The 23,990-nt window shown below is 41.5% G+C and overlaps 1 protein-coding gene across 2 annotated transcripts in view; it reads right to left on the bottom strand.

Moving 5' to 3' along the window:
- RALA (RAS like proto-oncogene A) overlaps positions 1 to 22,768 on the bottom strand; it is a 78,287-nt gene extending 55,519 nt beyond the window's left edge. For both annotated transcript variants that reach the window (XM_060157349.1, XM_060157350.1), the window contains exon 1: positions 22,535 to 22,768. The gene's annotated coding sequence lies outside the window, so the exon portion shown is untranslated. The remainder of the gene's footprint in view (positions 1 to 22,534) is intronic.
- Between the last annotated feature and the right edge of the window lie 1,222 nt (positions 22,769 to 23,990).

Raw genomic sequence — 23,990 nt, 5'->3', positions numbered from 1 at the left:
CAAGTTTGACTTCCTGGAAAAAAATCACGCTTTATAGAAGTGTCATACCAGCTGATAAGCTGGTGACACAGAAGTGAAACAAACACTTATTTAAGGGCTTAAAATGTCCAAGGTGTTATGTTAGATATGGAAAAAGTTATCTTCTGGTCTCCGACAATGGAAAGTAAGTAGGAATTTTCAGATTTTTGTAGACCATGTAAATGAGTCCCTAAAAGTTATGTAACATGTATAAGGTCACACAGCTAATAAATGGCTGAGCAAGAATTCAAATATACGTCTATGAAACCCCTAACCTACACTATTTCCAATGTACCATATACCACAAGTTTTAGTTCAAGGACACAACATCTGAGATTGCCACAGAAACTGAAGGAATCTTGATTAGACAGACAACTAGCTGTACTCTACCTCTAGTACAGTTATAAAAAATCATCTTAATAGCTGAGTCATAGGTCATTATGAAGGATATTTCCAGAATTCACAGGTAAGTCCCATAAGGGCAGAGGCTATGTAGATTTCCTACTAGAAAGAATCTGCTCATAAGCTAATAGGAATACTCAGTTATATTTCTGAATATAAACTAATAGCTATTCCTGCATATTTTTTAAAGGAAAAGATGCTAAAATTTGTGGATGAATGCCTACTGTATTCTAATATTTTATGGTATTTGTCAAAGTGATTCTATAAGGCAGGCATCAGATAGATTAAAAAAAACAAGACTCGGGCTTCCCTGGTGGCGCAGTCGTTGGGAGTCCGCCTGCCGATGCAGGAGACACGGGTTCGTGCCCAGGTCCAGGAAGATCCCACATGCCACGGAGCGGCTGGGCCCATGAGCCATGGCCGCTGAGCCTGCGTGTCCGGAGCCTGTGCTCCGCAACGGGAGAGGCCACAACAGTGAGAGGCCCGCGTACCGCAAAAAAAAAAAAAAAAAACAAGACTCAAGACTGAGCAAGGCATTATGCATCTTGAATATTAACCAGCTGAGTAGAGATGTGAATAGAGCCCATCTGCTTCCAACTGCTGCTGCTCATATCCACTTGGATATTCAAAGAGAACCCAAACTCAAAATGATTAAAATAACCTGTTCTTTCTCCTATGTTCCTCATTTCAGTGAATGGCATCATCATCCACTTGGGCTCAAGAATAACTGATTAACTTCATACCTATTAGGATGGCTGCTACTACAATCCCCCTCCCCCAGAACGAAAAAACAAAAACAGAAAATAACAAGTGTTGGTGAGGATGTGGAGAGACTGGAACCCTGTGCACTCTTCTTGGGAATGTAAAATGGCACAGCTACTATGGAAAACAGTATGGTGGTTCCTAAAAGAATTAAAGATAGAATTAGCATATGATCCAGCAATGCTACTTGTGGGTATATATACCCCAAAGAATTGAAAGCAAGGTCTTACTCCCTGCCACCTCTGCCAAAAAAAAAAGAAAAAAAAATAAGAAAAAAAGAAAGCAGGGTCTCAAAGAGGTATCTGTACACCCATGTTCATAGCAGCATTGTTCATAATACCTAAAGCATGGAAGGAACCCAAGTGTTTATCAACGGATGAACGGATAAGCAAAATGTGGTATATACATACAATGGAATAATATTCAACATGAAAAGCAAGGAAATTCTGCAGTCTGTTACAACATGGATGAACCTTGAGGACACTGGGCTAAGTGAAATAAGCTAGTCACAAAAAGACAAATACTGTACGATTCCACTTGTATGAGATACTTAGAATAGTCAAAATCATAAAGACAGAAGGTAGAATGGTTGTTACCAGGGGCTAGGGGGAGGGGAGAATGGAGAGTTATTGTTTAAGGAACACACACTTTCAGTTTTACAAGATGAAAAGAGTTATAAGGATGGATAGTTCGTGGTGATGGTTGCACAACAATGTGAATCTATTTAATACCACTAAACTGTACACTTAAAGATGGTCAAGATGGTAAATGTTATGTTAGTGTATTTTACCTCAAAAACAGTGGAAACAAACAAAACGATAATTACATAGAATTTAAAAATTAAAAAACAGGGCTTCCCTGGTGGCGCAGTGGTTGAGAGTCCACCTGCCGATGCAGGGGACATGGGTTTGTGCCCCGGTCCGGGAAAATCCCACATGCCGCAGAGCGGCTAGGCCCATGAGCCATGGCCACTGAGCCTGTGCATCTGGAGCCTGTGCTCCACAACAGGAGAGGCCACAACAGTGAGAGGCCTGCGTACTGCAAAAAAAAAAAAAAAAAAAATTAAAGAACAATGTACATATCTATACTAGTTATCTATTGCTCCATAAAAATTACTCTAAAACTTAGTGGCTTAAAATAACAAACCTTCATTATCTTAGAGTTTGAGCAGCTTAGCTTAGCTAGGTGGTGCTAGCTCAGGGACTCTCATGAGGTTGCAGTCAGGATGCTGGCAGACTGCAGTTATCTGAAGGCTTAAACAGAGCTGGAGGCTCTGCTCCCAAGAGGGCTCACTCACGAGGCTGTTGGCGGGAGGCCTCGGAGCTCCTCACCAGCTGGGCCTCTTCACTGGGCTGCTTGAATGTCCTCATAATATGATAGCTGGCTTCCTCCAGATGGATGACCCCAAGACAGCAAGGCTGAAGCTGCAGTGTCTTTTATGATCTAGTCTTGGAAGTCACACACTGTCATTTGGTCAGCCCTATTCAATGTGAAAGAGAACCATATACAAAGGGTGTGTGTGAATACCAAGAGGCAAAAATCTCTGCTGGGCATTTTAGAGGATGACAACCACAAAGAACTCTACATAGAAAACTACAAAACATTGCTAAGAAAATTTAAAGAAGACCTAAATACTGCTTTAGGTCATGTTTATGCACTGGAACTCTCATTACTGCAAGAATGTCAATCCTCGCCAAATTTATCTATAGAGTCAATGCAATTCCAATAAAAATCCAAGCAGGGTTTTTTGTGGAAATTGATAAACTTATTTTAAAATTTGTATGGAAACAGGCACACCAAGAACATACAAAACAGCATCAAAGTATGCAGGAGCTTGTCAAACTAGATTGCCTGTTTTTTTTTTTTCCTTCTGGAACAAATCTATTTTATTTACTTTTAATGATATATATATATATTTTAAAATGTCGAAACAGTCTCAAATTTATAGAAAAGTTGCAAGTTCAATACAAAAACATTTTTTCCCTGAGCCATTTGAGAGTAAGCTGCTGATAGTGATACTCAGTCTCACCTGAACACCTTTGCATTTATTTCCAACAAACAAGGACAATCTCCTACAAACCATAATATAGCCATCAACATTGGGAAATAAGCATTAACACATTTCTACCATAGAATCCTCAGACCCTATCCAAGATTCTGCATTGGATTAAAATCACGTGTTGCATTTAGTTGTCACATCTCTTTGGTCACCTTCAGTTTAGAACAATTCCTCAGACTTTCTTTGACTTTCATGAACTTGACAGTTTTGAAGATTACTGGCCAATTATTTCGTACGTCCCTTAATTGAGTTGCCTGATGATTAGATTCAGGTTACACATCTTCAGCAGGAAGAACAAAAAAGTGATGCTGTTTCTTCTGCCTTTGTTTCTTTTTAATAGACTTTTATTTTTTTAGAGCAGTTTAGGTTCACAGCAAAATGCCTCTTCTTGTAAATAAAGTTTTACTGGGACATAGCCACTCCAAATTATTTATGTATTGTCTATAGCTGCTTTCTATTTACAATAGCTGAGGTGCGTAGTTGTAACAGACCATTTGGCCTGCAAAGCCTGTAACATTTAATGTTTGGCCCTTTAAGAAAATGTTTGTTGACTACTACTCAACTGACTAGGAAGACTTATTAGAGAGCTACAGTAATTAAGACAGTGTGGTATTAGTGAATGGATACACAAGGAGTTGGCAAGCTTTTACTGTTATAAATGTAAATGTGCCCACTTTAAAAAGATAATCTCACCTGAACACCAATTTGAAAATTAATTCCTAACCTGTTTAAAACTGCAGTTTCACTGGATTTTGAAAACATTTATTAAAAATACACACACAAGGGTTTCCCTGGTGGCGCAGTGGTTGAGAATCTGCCTGCTAATGCAGGGGACACGGGTTCGAGCTCTGGTCTGGGAGGATCCCACATGCCGCGGAACAGCTAGGCCCGTGAGCCACAACTACTGAGCCTGCGCGTCTGGAGCCTGTGCTCCGCAACAAGAGAGGCCGGGATAGTGAGAGGCCTGCGCACCGCGATGAACAGTGGCCCCCGCTTGCCGCAACTAGAGAGAGCCCTCGCACAGAAACGAAGACCCAACACAGCAAAAAAAGATTAATTAATTAATAAAACTCCTACCCCCAACATCTTCTAAAAAAAACACACACACAAAAAAAGGGAAGACATTTTGATGAGTTTCAAGAACTGACATCAGGGAAAAAGAAAATTAGCAAGACGTATTTCATAAAAAATCTGTTTTAATTAACTGTTGGATAAAATTGAAAACTGAGGACAATTATTAAGAAAACACAACCAACAACTTAATTCTCCCATTTTGATCTATATACTTTATAAGGCATTTATTTCAACTATGACAGCCATTAAAACAAATATAAAACAAACTCAACCCTAAAACCAGGCCTTTGAATCCCCATATCACAGAGTGTTAACCTACGCTAGAAAGAAGACTCCATGCGTGCAGGGATTTTTGTATATATTATGGTCTGGCAGCATCTGGAAGAAGGCCTAGATAATTTATTCTTTATTTAATTTTTCCAGCTTTACTGAAGTATAATTGACAAATAGAAATTGTATGTAGTTAAAATATTATATATATGATGATTTAATATACTAATTATTTGTTTTACTGAAAAGCTGTAACGAAGCATATTCAACTACACTGCTCTCACTAAACAATATTTTGGTACAAAGTATATTTTTACTAGTAAAAATAAAAATTTTAATTTAAAATAGCTTATACAATCTCTTTGTATCTTTGTATTTATTTACAGTGTACAGTGCATATCATATAATTGCACAGTAGTACATTATATGATTTAAAAGTAAATACACACACAGGAGTTTCTAGAATTCTGTACTGATGGGGTACATAATCAAACATAGATTACTTCTCTGCAGGAGAGGCGCTCAAAGCATAATTAGTTCATGAATAGGGAAGAAAAAATTTGAGAGTATACATTTAGAAACTTATAGAGGAACTTGACAGTAATTTTATGCTTGTTCAATTTAGTTTTTAAAATGGGCTTCTCTTTTTAAATTTTCATTTTTCTAGTAATTTATTTTATTTTATTTTTTGGCGGTACACAGGCCTCCCACTGTTGTGGCCTCTCCCGTTGCGGAGCACAGGCTCAGCGGCCATAGCTCATGGGCCCAGCCGCTCCGCGGCATGTGGGACCTTCCCGGACCAGGGCACGAACCCGTGTCCCCTACATCGGCAGGCGGACTCTCAACCACTGCGCCACCAGGGAAGCTCGGACGTGTTAAGTTTTATCACAACTTGACTAGCACATTCTGGTTCACTTCCCCTGCCATCAGTTGTTAAGTATTTAAAGAATGTTGTTATTAGGCTAAGTGAAACATAGTTTAAATTTTCATATAAAAATGTATGTGAAGGCTTTACTTCCTTATTCTTAATGGGTAGCCATAAGTTTCCTCATCTTCTACCTCATAGGGTTGTGTTTGGATGATTAAATGGAAATAATGAATCAAATTGCTTGGGTCAGGGCCTGGCCACGGAAGGAAATCTACAGATTCTAGTCGTTTCCTCCTCCCTCTTTAAGTGCATTTCATATTTCAAGCTGTAAAATTTGACCTCCAAATAAGTGAATGTTACTGTATTATTTTTAGAAGCTTGTGACCAAGATGGTTAGGGAACTAACTAAAGACATGAAGGATGTGTCTGAACAGGCAGACACTGGGAAAGCTGGCAAGGGAGTTGTCTGACTGCCATCTTCAAGTATTTGAAGAAAGGTGTATGTAAAAATGACTATTCTTAATTCTGTCAACAGATGCACTGTTTAACAAGGGCTCAAAAACATATTTGTGCTTGCATAAGTGCTTCTCCAGAGGAAACAGGAATAAAGAGAAGTCACAGGATAATAGACTTCAGTTCAAAAGAAGGATGGAATTTTAATTTAAAACATCCAAAAATAACACAGATTTCCACACTATCACTACAAGTTTTTAAGCAACGGCTAGTGGCCAGGTAGTTTTGAGGGGATTTTTGTGAAAGGTGGAAGAATATATTAGCTGCCCTTTGAAGGCCCATTCTAACTCTATACGAGACAATACATTTTATACAAATAGTCCAAAACCAGAAGTTCTTGTTTCTGCATTTAATTTTCACACTAAAAAATAAATCCTGAAGAATACTGGAAAAGTATGGAAGCAACCCAAGAGCCACGCAGTATCCAAAGTTCTTTGTTCAACTTAATTATACTATAGTACTTACATATCGGTTGTATCTGTCTACAGAGAGTTTAGATTAGAAACACTCCAGGTGATTAAAAGTATTTTCTTTTTTGTGCAGGAAAATCACAACTACATCAATAGCATCGTCACCATCACCATACACACTTGATGTCATGAAAAGGAACTGGGAACTAGCCTTACTTTTTAAAAAAATCACTTCAAAGATGAATCATATAACATATGGACACTGACAGAGCTTGAGAATCCAAGTAAATGAAAGAAGAGAGGAAGGAAACTAGTTATAAAAATGGGTTTCAGCAATCTGCAGGGATGTAGGAACTCGAAGACAGTTGGCTATGACCCCCCACTCACAGAGTTAAAGAAAACTACATAAAAGAAAGCTCAAGAGGAGTACAGAAAAATCGGCCAAAGTACCAAGTTGTTACCATTGTTAATGTAGGTCCTCCCCTCACTTGCATGGGAGGTAGGAAGAGGTACGTGGAACGTTTTAGCTTAAACCAAATATCACCTGAGTTTGTTTAGGTAAGAAAAGTGCTACTAGTAAAGGCTAATTTAGAGTTAAAATTAATCATAAAACAAATGTGATCTCCCCCCAAAACTCCAGATATTAATCTCCTATTACTTTTGGTTTAATTTCATAAAAGTGGGCAAAAAATGACCCAGTGCCCCTAAAGAGGCATACATATGATTTGTCTGCCAAACTTCTTCTTCTAGTGGGAACCACCCTCTCCTACTGCATTACAAAAGGACTATAAATCAGGGCCCGACTAAAAAGCAGGACAAGAGACCCAGGCTGGCCAGAGTACTCTATTCCTTAAACTAGTGGGGAAGATTGGCTCTGATGAATCTGGAGATGAAAGTGGCCACCACACAAACAGTCTGCCAGTTTAAAAAAAGCAGCAGAGCTGGGGAAGGAGAGAAAGCCAGCACGTTTCTGTTTCACTTAAGGTAGCCTCGACTGGATTTCTGACTCCTATAATTGAAAGAACCCTAATACCTATAGGTTCTCTATTTGCTTGTTGTGGTTCAGAAAGGAAGAGCTTCTCACTGCTTAACTGCAGAATGAAGATGAAGGTGACTACATGGTCTTTAATTAATTAGTCTTTAATTAATCTAGTACTTCAGTACTAGACATGTGAAAGAATTACGAACAGAAGATTTAGCTTTTATTCCAACCCTCCAAGAAAGCCCCATATGGCAAATTAGAGAAATTAAGCAAAGCTCATGGTTAACATCACTACCAAAAAAATAGCACTCTGAGAGAAAATCTCTGCAAATCACACATCTCATTGACTTGTATCCAGAACACACAAAGAACTCTTATGACTCAATGAGAAGAAAAATAACCCAATTTTTAAAAGATGGGCAAAAGATTTCAGTAGACATTTCACCAGAGAAAACAAGTCAAAGACTTATTAATAAGCACATGAAAAGGTGCTCAACACTATTATTCATTAGAGAAATACAAATTAAAACCACGAGATACTTATTTATATCCACCAGAATGGATATAAATTTTTTTTTAAAAGACTCTAACAACTGCTGGTAAAGATGCAGAGAAATGAGAATCCCCAAACACTGCCATTGGGAATGCAAAATAACATACAGCCACTTAGGAAAACAGTTTGACAGTTTCTTAAAAGACTACACATAAATCTCCATAAAACCTGGAGATTTCACTCCATGATACTCATGAGAAATGAAAACATGCGTCCATGCAAAGACTTGCACATGAATGTTCATAACAGGATTATTCATAATAACCAAAAAAGGGAAGCAATCCAGATGTCCATCAATTGTAAAAGGAGAAGTAAAATGTGGTATACCCATAGAATGGAATACGGGGCTACTGTCCATCCATAAAAAGGGAAGAACTACTGACACATGCCACAACATGATAACCAAAAAATATTATGCTAAGTAAAAGAAACTCAAAAGGAATACATATTGTATATTTCTATTTATACACAATGTCCAGAAAAGGGAAATCTATAGAGACAGAATATAAACTAACGGCTGCCTGGGGATGGGAATGGGAATTAACTAAGGGGAATAAGAGATTTTATACTGAAGTGATGAAAATGTTTTAAAACTGGATTATGGTAATGATTTACACAAGTCAGTAAAGTTGCTAAAAATCACTGTAAACCTAAAATGGGTGAATCTTATGATATGTAAATTATGCCTCAAAAAAGCTAATTAGAAAAAGTGAAATAAAAGAGACTAGAGAAGACATAATAAGCAAGCAGAAATTATGAACCTTGATTGGATCCTGGATTGGGGGAAAAAACAGCTATTAAAGACAACAGGCGACAACTAATGAAATCTGAATTTGGACTAGATATTAAATGATATTATGAAACTATTGCTGATTTTCTTAGGTGTTACAATAGTATTATGGTTATACAGGAGAATGTCTTCATTCTCAGAAGATGTCAGCTCAGGTACACAGAGGTGAAGTTTCATGTCTCCAACCTTCTTTCAAATAACTCAGAGAAATAAAAGCATCTGTACTTAGAAAGTTAAAGCAGGGACTTCCCTGGTGGTCCATGGTTAAGAATCCACCTTCCAATGCAGGGGAGGTGGGTTTCATCCCTGGTCTGGGAACTAAGATCCCACATGCTGCGGGGAGCCCCGCGCGCGCGCTGCAACTAGAGAGCCTGCACGCCGCAACGAAGGCCTGACGCAGCCAAAAATAAGTAATAAACAATAAAAAAAAAAAGAAAGATAAAGCAAACATGGCAAACAATAATTGGTAATTGGTTAATTTAGGGTGATTAGTAACTACCGGCATTCGATATAATACTCTTTTTAAGTTTTTTGTAGGTTTGAAACATTTCAAGGCAACAAGGACATACTGTATAGCAGAGGAAACTATAGTCAATGTCCTGGGATAAACCATAATGGAAAAATATATATATAAAAGAATATATATATGTATAACTGAGTCACTTTGCTGTACAGCAGAAATTAAAACAACATTGTAAATCAACTATACTTCAATTTTTAAAAAACATTTCAAAACACTAAGTTACGGGGAAAAGAGCACTCCTTTTATTGTCTCAAAAATGTTTTAATTGAGGTAAATATTGGTTTACAACATAAGTTTCATGTGTACAACTTTATATTCCTACTTCTGTACCTACAATATGCTCACCAAAAATTTACTTTTTATCTGTCACCATACAGTTGATCCCCTTTATCCATTTTGCCCTCCCCTCTGCCCCTTCCCCTCTGATAACTACTACTCTGTTCTCTGTATCTATGTATTGTTTGGTTTCTTCATTTTTTCTTTCTATATTCCACATATGAGTAAAATCTTTCTCTGACTTAATTTCACTTAGCATTAATACCCTCAAGGTCCATGTTGTCACAAATGGCAAGATTTCATCTTTTTTATGGCTGAGTAGTATTCTGTTGTGTGTGTGTGTGTGTGTGTGCGCGCGCGTGTCTGTGTGTGTGTGTGTGTGTGTGTGTGTGTGTGTGTGTGTGTGTGTGTGTGTGTGTGTGTGTGTGTGTGTGTGTGTGTGTGTGTGTGTGTGTGTGTGTGTGTGTGTACCACATCTTCTTTACCCATTCATCTGCTGATGGGCACTAAGGCTGTTTCCAAATCTTGACTCCCATAAATAAGGCTGTGATGAACACAGGGGTGCGTTATGTGTTTTCAAATCAGTGTTTTCACTTTCTTTGGATAAATACCCTGAAGTGCGATGGCTAGATCATAGGGTAGTTCTATTCTAGACTTTTTAAGAAGCCTCCATACCGTTTCTCCACAGCGGCTGCACCAACTTACATTCCCACCCACAGTGCAGGAGGGCCCCTTTCTCCACACCTCGACAACACTTGTTGTTTCTTTGCCTTTTTGATAACAGCCATTCTAACGGGTGTGTGAGGTGATACCTAATTGCAGTTTTGATTTGCATTTCCCTAAAAATTGGTGACGTTCAACATCTTTACATGGCGCACACTCATTTTAAAGTGTAACCAAATGTAAAAGGACTCACCAATGTAGTTCTCAGGACATTTCAGAAAGAGGCACACAATTGGGGTTTAAAGACTGTCATGTCTTTGGTCTATGACTGTTAATACACAGCAAATAATGGAGGGAAGAAACGAAAACTCAAAGTATGAAATAATTATGCACAGACTCAGCAAACTAGAGCTTTTTAGAAATGCTACTGCCAACTAATACTTTTTGAAGTAGTCATTTAAGACAAAGCAACACAGTTATTAGTTGGTGCAGAAATCTTTAGTTATATAGCAGTGCCTGAGAAAGCATTTTTGAATGAAGGTCAATAAATTTTCCCACCTGAAAGAGCACCCATTCCCACCTGTATCTCTTTGCTGATATAAAGATCTAATGAAACCATATACACAAAAGTGCTAAATTTTGATTTAAAAAAAATTATTCATTTATGGGCTTCCCTGGTGGCGCAGTGGTTGAGAGTCCGCCTGCCGACACAGGGGACATGGGTTTGTGCCCCGGTCTGGGAAGATTCCACATGCCGCGGAGTGGCTGGGCCCGTGAGCCATGGCCTCTGAGCCTGTGCATCCGGAGCCTGTGCTCCACAACGGGAGAGGCCACAACAGTGAGAGGCCCGCGTACCACAAAAAAAAAAAAAAAAAAAATTATTCATTTATATTTTGTAACTTCCTAGTAAGAATAGGAATAAAACAAAGATTAAACCTAGCATCATATTTGGTTACTCTTGTCTATAATTGGATTTCCTCAATTTTGTAGTCAACACTGCACTAACAATTCTTCAAAGCATTGTCAGTGTTCATTATGAATAATTCTCTTTCACTACTCTAACTTGGGCACTTTGTCTTACTACTAAACTATGCCATAATTTGTTAACAGTGTACTTCTGCTGCTGGTGGTGGGTTTTTTTGTTTTTGTTTTTACATATACATGTATCTATTCTTTTTCAAATTCTTTTCCCATTTAGGTTGTTACATAACATTGAGCAGAGTTCCCTGTGCTATACAGTAGGTTCTCATTGGTTATCCATTTTAAATATAGCAGTGTGCACATGTCAATCCCAAACTGCCCAACTATCCCTTTCCCCCAGCTAACTCTAACAGTGTACTTTTGTAGTTGTTGTTTTTGGCCGTGATCCTAGTTCCCCAATCAGGGATCGAACCCGTGCCCCCTGCAGTGGGAGTGTGGAGTCAACCACTGGACTACCAGGGAAATCCCTTTAATAGTGTACTTTAAAAAAAAATAAATTTATTTATTTTATTTTTGGCTGCGTTGGGTCTTCACTGCTGTGTGCGGGCCTTCTCTAGTTGCGTCGAACGGGGGCTACTCTTCATTGCAGTGCGCAGTCTTCTCATTGCGGTGGCTTCTCTTGTTGCAGAGCGTGGGCTCTAGGTACGCGGGCTTCAGTTGTGGCGTGTGGGCTCAGTAGTTGTGGCTCGCAGGTTCTAGAGCGCAGGCTCAGTAGTTGTGGCACACGGGCTTAAGTTGCTCCACTGTATGTGGGATCTTCCCGGACCAGGGCTCGAACCCATGTCCCCTTCATTGGCAAGTGGATTCTTAACGACTGTGCCACCAGTGAAGCCCAACAAGTGTACTTTGAGCAATTTATAGTTTTAACAGCTTAAACTCATCAGACACACTAATGTAAAACAGGAATCTTGTTATGAATCAAAAAGAATGTTCACCTGGAAGTTCAAACAAAACGTCACATTTATAGTTTTTACAATAAAGAAAACATTCTTGGAATTGGACCTTGAAATAAAATATCTAAGAAGAAAAAAAGATATGCTAAGATGTACACAGGACAGCTTAGACAAAGTACTCTAGCAGATGGCAGAAGACAGAAATTGTACCCACTATGACAGCTATAATCAAAAAGAGGGACAATAACATACACTGGTGAGGGTGTGGAGAAACTGTAAACTGACCGTGGGGATGTAAAATGGCACAAGTACCTCAGAAAACAGTTTGGCAGTTAATCAAAATGTTAAACATGGAGTTATCATGTGACCTAGTAATTTCACTCCTAGATATATACCCAAGAGGAATGAAAACACATGTCCATGCAAAAACATGTACATCAACGTTTATGGCAGCATTATCCAATATAAGCCAAAAAGTAGAAACATCCAAATGTCCATCAACTGACGAAAGGATAAACAAAATGTGATATATCCACTGAATGGAACATTATTCAGCCATGAGAAGGAATGAAGAACTGATACATGCTAGAACATGGATGAACCTTGAAGCATTACGTTAAATGAAAGAAGCCAGAAACAGAAGACCACATATTGTATGATCTGTTTGTGGTATCCAGGAATGACCAGAATGGGCAAATCTCCACAGATGGGAAGTAGATTTATAGCTGTCTGGGGCTGGGGGGTGGAAGGAATCAGGAGTGATGGTTAATGAGCATGGGGTTTCTTTTGGGGGTAATGAAAACGTTCTCAAACTAGATAGAGGTGATGGTTGCACAACTCTGCGACTATACTAAGAACCACTGAATTAATACACTTTAAAAGTAAATTTTATGGTATGTGAATTATATCTCAACAAATCTGTCATTTAAAAAAAAAACCCAGAGGGGCTTCCCTGGTGGTGCAGTGGTTGAGAGTCCGCCTGCCAATGCAGGGGACATGGGTTCGTGCCCCGGTCCGGGAAGATCCCACATGCCGCGGAGCGGCTGGGCCCATGAGCCATGGCCGCTGAGCCTGCACGTCCGGAGCCTGTGCTCCTCAACGGGAGAGGCCACAACAGTGAGAGGCCCGCGTAAGGCAAAAAAAAAAAGAAAATCCAGCCTCCTCACCACCCCACAAATAAGCAAAGGACATAAAAAGACAACTCACAGAATAAAAAATATAAATGACTAATGAATCTACAAAAAGTTCAAATAGTTGCAACCAAAAAAACATAAACTTTAACAAAACAAAACACAAAAACGAGAATGGGTTAATGATCTGGGCCAAAGCAAGGACAAGAAGAGATAGGCAGAGCAAATGATCAAGTTTTATTTTATTCTGAGGGATCAAGAAAGCTACTAAAAGCCACAATCAGCAAATAAGAATCAATGAAGTAACAGACATAGAGAATTAGGTTAGGTGTAGTGTACAGCCATATGAAATAGGGAGATCTTAGAGATTAAAAGGGTAGTGGGAAAGTTACCGATAATCCAAGCACTAAGAGACTATGGTTGGTGTCTAGAAACTTAAGACCTCGGGGGATAGGGATTTTCTGTCACAGACAAAATGTCTTAGGGATAAAGATGAAGGAAGACAAAATGTCCTCAGACTAAAAAGGGGTAGGAGAAGTAAGGCAAAAAAGAGGCAACAGAAAAGATCAGCCTCCTGCAAGCCCAGACATCAGGGGGGCAGCATGTAGCAGAGGGTGAGACCTGAGGATCTTCAAGGCAGGAGAGTCCCCAACTACCACCCGCCAAAGACTGAACTGTGGGCCAAGACCCAGTTAGAAAGAGGCAACATGGGGTCTTCCCTGGTGGCGCAGTGGTTGAAAGTCCGCCTGCCGATACAGGGGACACGGGTTCGTGCCCCGGTCTGGGAGGATCTCACATGCTGCGGAGCGGCTGGGCCCGTGAGCCATGGCCGCTGAGCCTGTGCATCCGGAGCCTGTGCTCCGCAACGGGAGAGGCCGCGGCGGTGAGAGGCCCACGTACCGCCAAAAAAAAAAGGCAACATGGGTCCCAGGAAAAGTGGAGATGAACAACTGGCCACAGACCAAGAGTACTACCTGGTGAGTGAGAGTTCCTCAACCGAGAGACCTACCAGCATTTATGGGACAATGAAGAGGGACTATAGTTATAGACTGGGAGTTGCAGGACTTCTAGGGAGGAGCTCCTTGGCATAAGGGACAAGAAATTAATACATATCATACCACCCAGCACTCCTGGGAAAGGAAATATTTAGAATGAATGAGACAGAAAACGGGATGTGGACTGGGAACTTACAAAATGGACCTAGATAACCTTGAAATTATAAGAATCTACAGAAAATATGCTACTTGAACTTTCTGGGTGAATTAGATGGCAGTGAAATGAAAATACTCTGCAGAACATGGGAGACTGAGCACAGGTGAGTGTGTGTAATTGCCGTGTGGAGGGAATGTGTGCAGGATGCTGGGCTACAGGTGATTCCACACCAACATATTCCACCAGCCAGAGGACTAAATCTCTATAAATGAATTCTGGAGAAAGAACTGCCTCAAGGCCAGATGGACCGAGGCCCTACAAACTTGTCTAGAACTATCCCATAACTGTGTACCACGGGCCACCCCATCGATAAACTCATCTAATTACAAGCCTGACTTGCTATGTGACCTACAGACGCAAGGACTCAAGCCATGATCGCATCAATACAAGGTGAGCCTAGTTCATCTGCAAAGCACAGAAACCACTTAAAGACTATGAAAGCCTAGAAGGAAATAGATTTTCATAGACCTATGGCTGCTTTAGCCTAGAGAAGAAATGGAGGTCACCCCGTGGCACCCACGTCTGGCTGAGTAAAGATTACAGTGAAGTTTGGGAGAGGCAGGAACAAAATTCAGGAATGGTTGTATGAACTGGGAAACTACGGATCAATACCCTATCTTGATTATCATTATATCAATACTTTGCTGCTGCCCACTAGGAAATTCAACCTTCCTGCCTCTTACCATATCTATCTCTTACAGAAATAGTGAAGGACTTCAGTCTTTGAAAGGTATTTCCCCAGTTAAATTAATATCTAGTACAATGTATATCCACAGAGAAGATAATACAATAAAACAATCAGCATCTCTATTAAAGATACTGTTATATTACTATTTAACATTGTTCTGGAGATAGTAATCCATGCAATTAGATAAGACAAACAGATGCAAAAACACTGGAAAAGAAGACTATAAAATCTCTATTTACAGGTGACATAACTGTATATCTGGGCCACAGAGAAGCAATGATAAAAGTACTGAAATAATAAAAGTACTTAAACAATAACAATAATTCAGCAAGGGGGACATCCCTGGTGGCGTAGTGGTTAAGAGTCCGCCTACCAATGCAGGGGACATGGGTTCGAGCCCTGGTCCGGGAAGATCTCACATGCCACAGGGCAACTAAGCCCATGCACCACAACTACTGAGCCTGCTCTCTAGAGCCCGCGAGCCACAACTACTGAGCTCACGCACCACAACTACTGAAGCCCACATGCCTAGAGCTCTGCAACAAGAGAAGCCACCTCAGTGAGAAACCCGCACACCGCAATGAAGAGTAGCCCCTGCTCAACACCACCACTAGAGAAAGCCCATGCGCAGCAAAGAAGACTCAACGCAGCCAAAAATAAATAAATAAGTATTTTTTAAAAAACATGCAGAAATTAGCAGTATTCATATACATGAATAATAATAAGTTGGTAAATAGAATAAGAAAATTCTATTTATAATAGTAACAACAAAAGATAAAACACAAAATACATAGGAATAAACAAGAAATGTTCAAAACTTATATGAAGTAAATATAAACCATTCTGCAGAGACACAAAAGTAGATTTAAGAAAATGAAAAGACATTGCTTGTTCTAGATTAAGATGTTCTAACACCATCAAGAGATCAGTTCTAAGTTATACAGTAAGTTTAACGCGACCTCAATAAAAATAATAGTGAGCTTTCTAATGGACTTGGACAAACTGATGCTAGAGTTCATACGGAAAAATGAAACACGCAAGACTAGTACGGAAAACACTGAAGAAGAGGAGCAATAATGGGGAACTAGCTCTACCAGATATTAAATCATATACAAAGCCTCTATGATTAGAACAGTGTAGTACTGGTACATGAATAGTCAGACCATCCAAAAGTATAAAACATACCCAACTACATATAGAAATCTAGTATATGATAAAGGGGGCCAAGATTTTTTTTTAATTGAATGGTATCAGGACAACTGGACAGCCATGTGGAAAACATAAAATTAGCCCCATTCACACCATATATAGAAATGTACTCCAAATGGATCAGAGGACTGAATGTGCTCTATATTATAAATGAAACTGTATTAGTACTAGAAGAAAGCATGGCTGAATTCCTCTATAACCTCTGGGAAGTGAAAGGCTCTCTATGACTAAAAATCCAGATGCAATAAACTTAAGATTAATATACTTGACTACACAGAAACAAACTTTCGCAAGTCAAAAAAACACACACCACAAGCAATGCCAAAAGATAACTGGGCAAAGGATCTGCAATATATATCAAAGTTAAATGACTAATATTCTTAAATATAAAGAACTTTTAAACTCTGAGAGGAAAAGACCAAAATTTATTTAGAAAGTGAGCAAATAACATGAACACTTTAAAAAATGTAAAAAATGGCCCTGAAACATGAAAAAAATGTTCAATTCACTTGTGATAAGAGAAATACAAATTAAAACTAGGCTGAGATACAATTTCTCACCTATTAGATTAGCAGAAATTCAGCAGCTTGGCAACATGCTCTGCTGCTGAAGCTGCAGCACTCATACACCACTGGTGGGAATTCAAAATAGTACAACCCCACAGGAAGAGAAATTTGGCAAATCTAACAAATCTTATATATACGTTTATCCTGAAGGTATACTTCCAACAATACAAAGAAACAAAGATTTGCATTACAACACCACTTGTAATTGAAAAATATTGGGTATTACTTAAGTGTCCAAATACAGGAGAAATGGTTGAATAAACCGTGGAGTACTATGTAGTTAAAAATTAAAGTTACTCAATTTGTGTATTACTTTTTTCAAATAGTTACCAAATTGTCAGTACATAAATACTTATTAAGTTGTTTGGACCTAAACTAATAAATTAAACCATCAGGTGTTTCTCCTAACCTAGGGATGCTGTGAAAAAATTACTGATATAATAAGGATGTAATGAACTGAGAAAGTTTGGGAACTTCTGATAAAGTCCTGTGAAGACTTTTAAGAGGGCATGTATACCTGGAGATACACGGTTACTACAGACTGTGGTCAACAAAATTTACAATAGGCTAATGAAGTAACTGTCCATAGTAGTAAGTGCTATCACAGATTTTATGGCAGCTCGCAAGGGGAGCAACTAGCTCAGTCTTTTTTAAAAAATTTATTTTATTTATTTATTTTTGGCTGTGTTGGGTCTTCGTTGCTGCACGCGGGCTTTCTCTAGCTGCAGCGAGCGGGGACTACTCTTCATTGGGGTGCATGGGCTTCTCATTGTAGTGGCTTCTCTTGTTGCAGAGCACGGGCTCTAGGCGCACAGGCTCAGTAGTTGTGGCACGCGGGCTCAGCAGTTGTGGCACACGGGCTCAGCAGTTGTGGCACACGGGCTCAGCAGTTGTGGCTCGGGGGCTCTAGACCGCAGGCTCAGTAGTTGTGGCACACAGGCTTAGCTGCTCCGCAGCATGTGGGATCTTCCTGGACCAGGGCTCAAACCCGTGTCCCCTGCACTGGCAGGCGGATTCTTAACCACTACGCCACCAGGGAAACCCTAGCCCAGTCTTGAAAGTTGTTTTTTGTTGTTGTTGTTTTGTTTTGTTATTTTGAAAGGATGGAGTTGAGAGAAAAAATCAAATCAAGATACAATTTTTGGAGAGTTATAAGCTAAAGTGAGTTCTGAAGGGCAAGTAGGGGTATATTAGGCTGGGGGAAGAAGGAGTGGTTAAAAATCACAGGAAGAGGAAATGAGGGACTGAAAAAACGCTACCATTCCAGAAGCCTGGATTGCTGGAACTGAAGACCCTGGAAAAAAAGAAATGAGGCTACAGAGTTAGGTAAGGAGCAGACCTTAAAAGTTTTTTTTATATATGAAATTAAGAATAAAAGGAATTTGGGGCTTCCCTGGTGGCGCAGTGGTTGAGAGTCCACCTGCCGATACAGGGGACACGGGTTCGTGCCCCGGTCCGGGAAGATCCCACATGCCGCGGAGCGGCTGGGCCCGTTAGCCATGGCCACTGAGCCTGCGCGTCCGGAGCCTGTGCTCCGCAACAGGAGAGACCACAACAGTGAGAGGCCCGCGTACCACAAAAAAAAAAAAAAAAAGGAATTTGGATTGTATTAATTAGCAAGAAGGAGCTGTGAAAGGGTTTTAAGCAGGGGAGTATCGTGAATACTCTAACCAAGTGTGGAAAAAAGATTGGGTGGGGGGGACCCAACCAGAGGCTAAAAAGCTGCTACAATAATCCAGAATAGATCTAGACAGGGCAGCTGAACTAAAGCGTCTGCAATCACTCAGTAGTGGGGCAACCTCATTTTCAATGGATTACTATGCTAGCTTCTCAACCGCAAAAGGAAGCAACAGACCCCGTGGCTTCGAAGACTACAGTCATGATCTTTGTGGAAACTGGGGATCTTTGCCCCACCTTCACAATGTGTCTGGGAGTAGAAGTCGTTTCATAATCTTGCTGTGTTTTATTCTCCAAGATGACATTGACAAACTCTGATATTTAGTTTCAATAAGTGAATTCTGCGATGAAATTAGATCCCAGACTTCAAGGAGATTATGTGTGTCAAGCGTTATGTCTGTCTACTGAACCTAATACAGGCCTCTAGCTGTGAGGGCTTCTAAGAATACTAACATGTTTTCTGGAAGCTTGCTTCTTGGCTTGTACAGAATGCCCTCTTGATGTCGAGGAATAAGTTTTCACCTTCAGGTATAATTAAATCAAAGATGCAAATTCTCTTCTAAAATTTACTCAAACATCTTTTAAGAACTCACAGAGCTTTAACTGAATTTTTTCTATATTGTAACCAAATCCTTATGAGTGCAATAGGGTAGTAAGAAAGGTGTTTTAGAGCTAAAAAACAAACAAACAGAAAAACACAAAGAATAACTGTTACTAATAGGGGCTGGAGAATAAGGTATTTTTAACTTGAGCTCTACACTTCTTTTTTAAACCAAGAGATGAACACATCCTTAGAATTAGGCCCATTGAAAGGGCATTTTTTTTAAAAAAAGTGCACAGCCTTGGGAAGAGTGAAGAGAATTCTACTGGCACCGAAGAGCAGTTAGATCCTTACAAGAATTCTGCCACCTTTAAGCCTCCATACTAAACCCAAAGAGAAAATAATATATGGTCTGAAATGGTAAAAACAGACCCATGTCTACACCTCTGCTTTTTTTCCACTCTCCCACAACCTCTCCCCCATGTCCTTCAGTCCAAGAAGAACTAAAAAAAAAGATTGCAGGAAAGGTCACTACAAACAGGTCTCCAACAGTCCTCTCAAATAGGGACTATTCAGGTACCTGAAAGGTAAAAAGTAATAATCAAACACCAAAGTTGAGTTCCTTATACTCTACTCTCCCAGGACACTTATATGAACAGTGCCCATCCATTTTTCCATCGTGGCACACGCAGAAGGTAATAACATGTGGAAGGAAGGTCATAAACAGAAGACTGGCTGCTATCTGAGGCCACCTGGCCAGGGTCACTGGTTACCCCAGGCCCCATGTGATGGCCAAGAGTACTGACGAGATCAGTATCTTTGCTTTCTTAAAGCTCAGCTCAATCAGAATCGAATTCTTTTCTCAGTCTTTTAGGATTAATTGCAATAGCCAATGTTCTCAGAAATTGTTACTTTAAAATCCAGACCCTATTACATACTAGTGGCCCAGCTTCCAGCAAATAACTTCCCTTAGCCTTAGTAAAGTATGGAAAAACTACCTATTTTGCAGCAGTAGTGTGGAGATTAAAAATTATAAGCTCTTATCACAGTGCTTGGCAGGAAATCAATGTAGGAGGACTTATTACAAAGAGAGTTGTTGAAATAAGGGAAATCTGACCTCTGTATAGTGGTTAGGTCACTGAGATAAGAAATTACAGGCTTTACTCTCCCTAGTGTCTAAAATTAAAACATTTTATAAAACAGTGAAAACCATGAACTGTCTCCCTACTTCCTCAAAATCATAATCTTTTTCCCCATTAATATTCACAGCCTCTTATTCCAGTATTTTAAAAGTGATTGTCTTTGCAACCCATGTACAAATGCATATTACACTGACACATACATACACAAGAAGTGATACTGGTACATTTATCTATGTTCTGTAGAAGCTGAGCTTGGAAAACCAGTGTAGGACCAGACATTCGGAGACGAAAGAAGATATCAGCACTTTTTTATTTGAACCTCACTACAGTGAAAATAACCCAACCATCTATAGACAAAAATTATCTCCCCACACAAATGGTAGACAAGTTTCTTTCCTGTAATTAGCCCCTTTTCCCTGAAAAAGAGTTGTATGAAGAATTAACTGCAAAGAAAGTGTTGTATGAAGAATTACTTCAAAATAATTGATACAGATGACTGCACACTCAGCAGACACACTGGAGAACAGCACCTGGATCTCTGGAAAAAAGTGTTAAAGTGGCTACTGGTAAATCGCGTCAAGGTCATAAGAGGATGTCAAAGGACTTCATGTGCCCGTGGAAAAAAATGAGCCACTATAAGCAATTCTGCAATGTACCACGTTATCTCAACAGTGGTAACTCCCAATTTCCTCTATTTGATTAAGATAGGGTATGGTTATCAACTCCAAACACAAACTTCCTATCACCAGGAAATCTCTTCTTGATAACCCTGGGCAAAAAAGCTCAAGTAGTAAACATTTAACACTGGAATATAAGTTATTATAATGCCCAATCACAATACCCCAAATATAATTTTAATCTTTCAGGCAAGGATAGTTTTGGAAGGATGGCAAAGGATTCTTCTTGATTTGTCCTTTGACCATGCTAAAGAACAGAAAGACAAAGCAAAATCTGCATCCAAACTGAAACAAAAACACAAACAAAAAAAACCTTAGCCCTCCCACCCACCCCCAAATAAATGACTACTGGAAGGCAACTGTGAGATCACCTACACATTCATTCATTCACTGAAGAGCTGTGTGAATAACTTCTATGTTCTGGCCACATCGCATGGAAACACAGGGATGAGTAAGACATGGCTCCTGCCCTGAAGAAATTTGTAATCTAAAAATAATGTTTTCAGAGTCACAGGAGTCATTTTATAATAATATTGCATTAATAGAGACAGAAACATAAGCGAATAAGACATATTTAAATACATTAGTAAACATAAGCTAAAAGGAATACCTTTGGTGAAAACTGAGTTCACTAACGACATTTAGTATATACTTTTTGAAGCATGATTAAACTTGTAATTTACTTCCAGGACAAGAATTAACTCATGACACATATTTTATAATGATCTCCCGCCCCGTCCCCCTCCCCGCGGCCCCCAAACACAATTCGTAAATTAGGTGCTTTTCAGCTTGACAGGCAGGGCGTGGCCCTGTAGTTCTCATACAACCTCAATGACACTTGGATGAGCTCTCGCAAGTCTGGACATTCAGGTTTCCGAGAAAAGGCCAGTCAACTCCCTAATTCTCCCTAAACCTTGAAACAACACTGCCACCTCTCTGCGCCGCCACCCCCGCCCACTTACACACATATCCCTTGCCTAAAGCACACAAATCACATCTTCCACTTCTGGAAAACCTTCAGGAACGAACCACGGAAGAAACACCTCCCTCACTCAAAATATCCATATTCTCGTCCGCGTTTCAGAGGCTTGATTCCCGATTATTGGCTAAACCTGTGCAAGCGCCCAGGGCCGGCTATTCAGTTCAGTGCGGACCATCTAATGACTTCCACCTGAAACAGCTATTCCTTTAACTGGCACAAAACCCTACCGGAGACGCTTAAAAACCAACTGCTCGCACACAGACAAGGAGTGAAAGAAAGGAAAGGAGGGGAGAGGGGCGGAGTAAGGCGCGGGGACTGCGGCGACCGGTCCCCCCAGGTTGCGGGCACCGCCCAGGCGGGGACCTCGGCGCGGCGGGACAGAGATGCGGGGTGACCTTCCGACGAGGCCAGCTCGACGGGGTGCCGGGGTCGGGAGACCTCGCCGCAACTGTCCGCTCTCGGGAGTGCACTCGCTCGCACAGCGGCGAACCCGGCGCCCCGGATTCCAGCCCGGGCTCGTCCCGCAGCTGGTTCCCGGGGAGCACGCAGGAGGTGCAATTTCGGCGTCCGGGCCCGGCGCCTGGGCCTCGGCCCGCCGCCGCCCAGACACACCCCCGCCGCCGCCCCGGCGGCCCCAGCCCCTCCCCGGGCAGCCCGGGCGGGCAAAGCTCACCTGCACCGCAAGCCGGTTCACCGCCCCGCGGGCTCCGGAAGCCGCGGCTGAGCTGGCTCCAGCTGGAGAGTGCTCGGCCCTTGTCGTCCAGGAGGCTCCGCGCCGGGAGCGGCAGAAGGAGGAGTCCGACAGAAGGCGGTGGAGTCTGGGCGGCAGGAGGAGGCGGAGGAGGGCTCGGGGCGCCCCGCTCTCTGGAGATCCACCCTCCTGCTGGCCGCTCTGCAGCAGCAACCGCAGATCACTTCCGGGGCGCTGGGAGCGGGGCGGAGTCTGAGGGGAAGCAACTTCCTGTCCGCGGGCTGAGAGGAGGATGTGGGGGCCGGGGCTGGAGAACAATGGCCGGAGGGAGCGGGCCTGCTGGTGTCCACCCTCCGCGCGCTGAGGGCGGGCTGCACTGCCTCTCGGGCGACCCCACCCCCGGTCTCTGCGCCCGGCGAGGTGAAGTCACCTCCCCGGGGCCCGGGAGGGGCCGCGGGCCTCGCAGAGTTTCCCGGATCTCGGCGCCGGCGCCGCGACGTCCTTGTCTCTCTTCTGGGGACCAGGAGGGGGTTCTTGGGGAAGGAGGGGGAGAGCGGAAGCCGCCATCTTGCTTCCAGGGGGCGGCCTCTCCTCCCGGGGCGTCCTAGGCCACTCCGTCCTGTGGCCGGGATTTTCCCGAGTGGAACCGGCGACGTGGCTCGTCGCGGGCTGAATCCCTGGAGACGGGTCAGTCGCCTGCCCTGGCTGGAGGGTCTCGGTGGCCGCCCTGGGCCTCCTGTCTAACAGCTGATCCCGGGAGGACTCGCATCCGCGGATAGTCGGGGATCCTTTTCTGAGGATTCTCGAACCCACTACGGCACAGTGGGTCTGATGTCTGGTGTGGCACTGAGATCATCCCGCAGCCCCATCCTGTGATTTGGGAGCCTAAATTGGAAGTAGTTCCACTAAATCTTTTGCTTTATTTAATCCTTCCATAGGTTCGAAATCGATCGTTAGACTAACATGCGTTAACAGCTCCCCTCTTAACTCTAGACATTTATTCCCTTATCCTCCTCCCTCCCCACCTCGCACCTGAGTAGCAGCACTCATTGCTTGACACAGTCCATTCAAGGGATGCCCAGAGTAATGGAAGCAAATAATTACGGTTGGAAGTATGGCATATCAAGGTATACAGAGAAAGGAATGGATGAGTTTACTAAAACTGTCAGATTTTCAAGATAAACAGGGGTTTTACAGCACCAAAAAGGGATTTTACAGCACATCCAGATCCTGACAAAAAGGACATGAAACAAAGGAACAAATAGAGTATTGAGAAGTCTGAGTAGTAATTACAGGACTTAAAAGTTAAAGGCTGCGCTGCTGAAAAAGATGAAGCTGAAGAAGCAGTCAGGAGTCAAACATGAACTGTCTTTCATGCCGTGGTGAGGCCATGAATAGAGGAATGACCCTGGACAGACTGACAATTTAAGCTGTTGGT

Source organism: Lagenorhynchus albirostris, chromosome 8 (genome assembly GCF_949774975.1).
Source record: "Lagenorhynchus albirostris chromosome 8, mLagAlb1.1, whole genome shotgun sequence".
Lineage (NCBI taxonomy): Eukaryota > Metazoa > Chordata > Mammalia > Artiodactyla > Delphinidae > Lagenorhynchus > Lagenorhynchus albirostris.
This window is presented reverse-complemented; position numbering and strand designations above follow the sequence as displayed.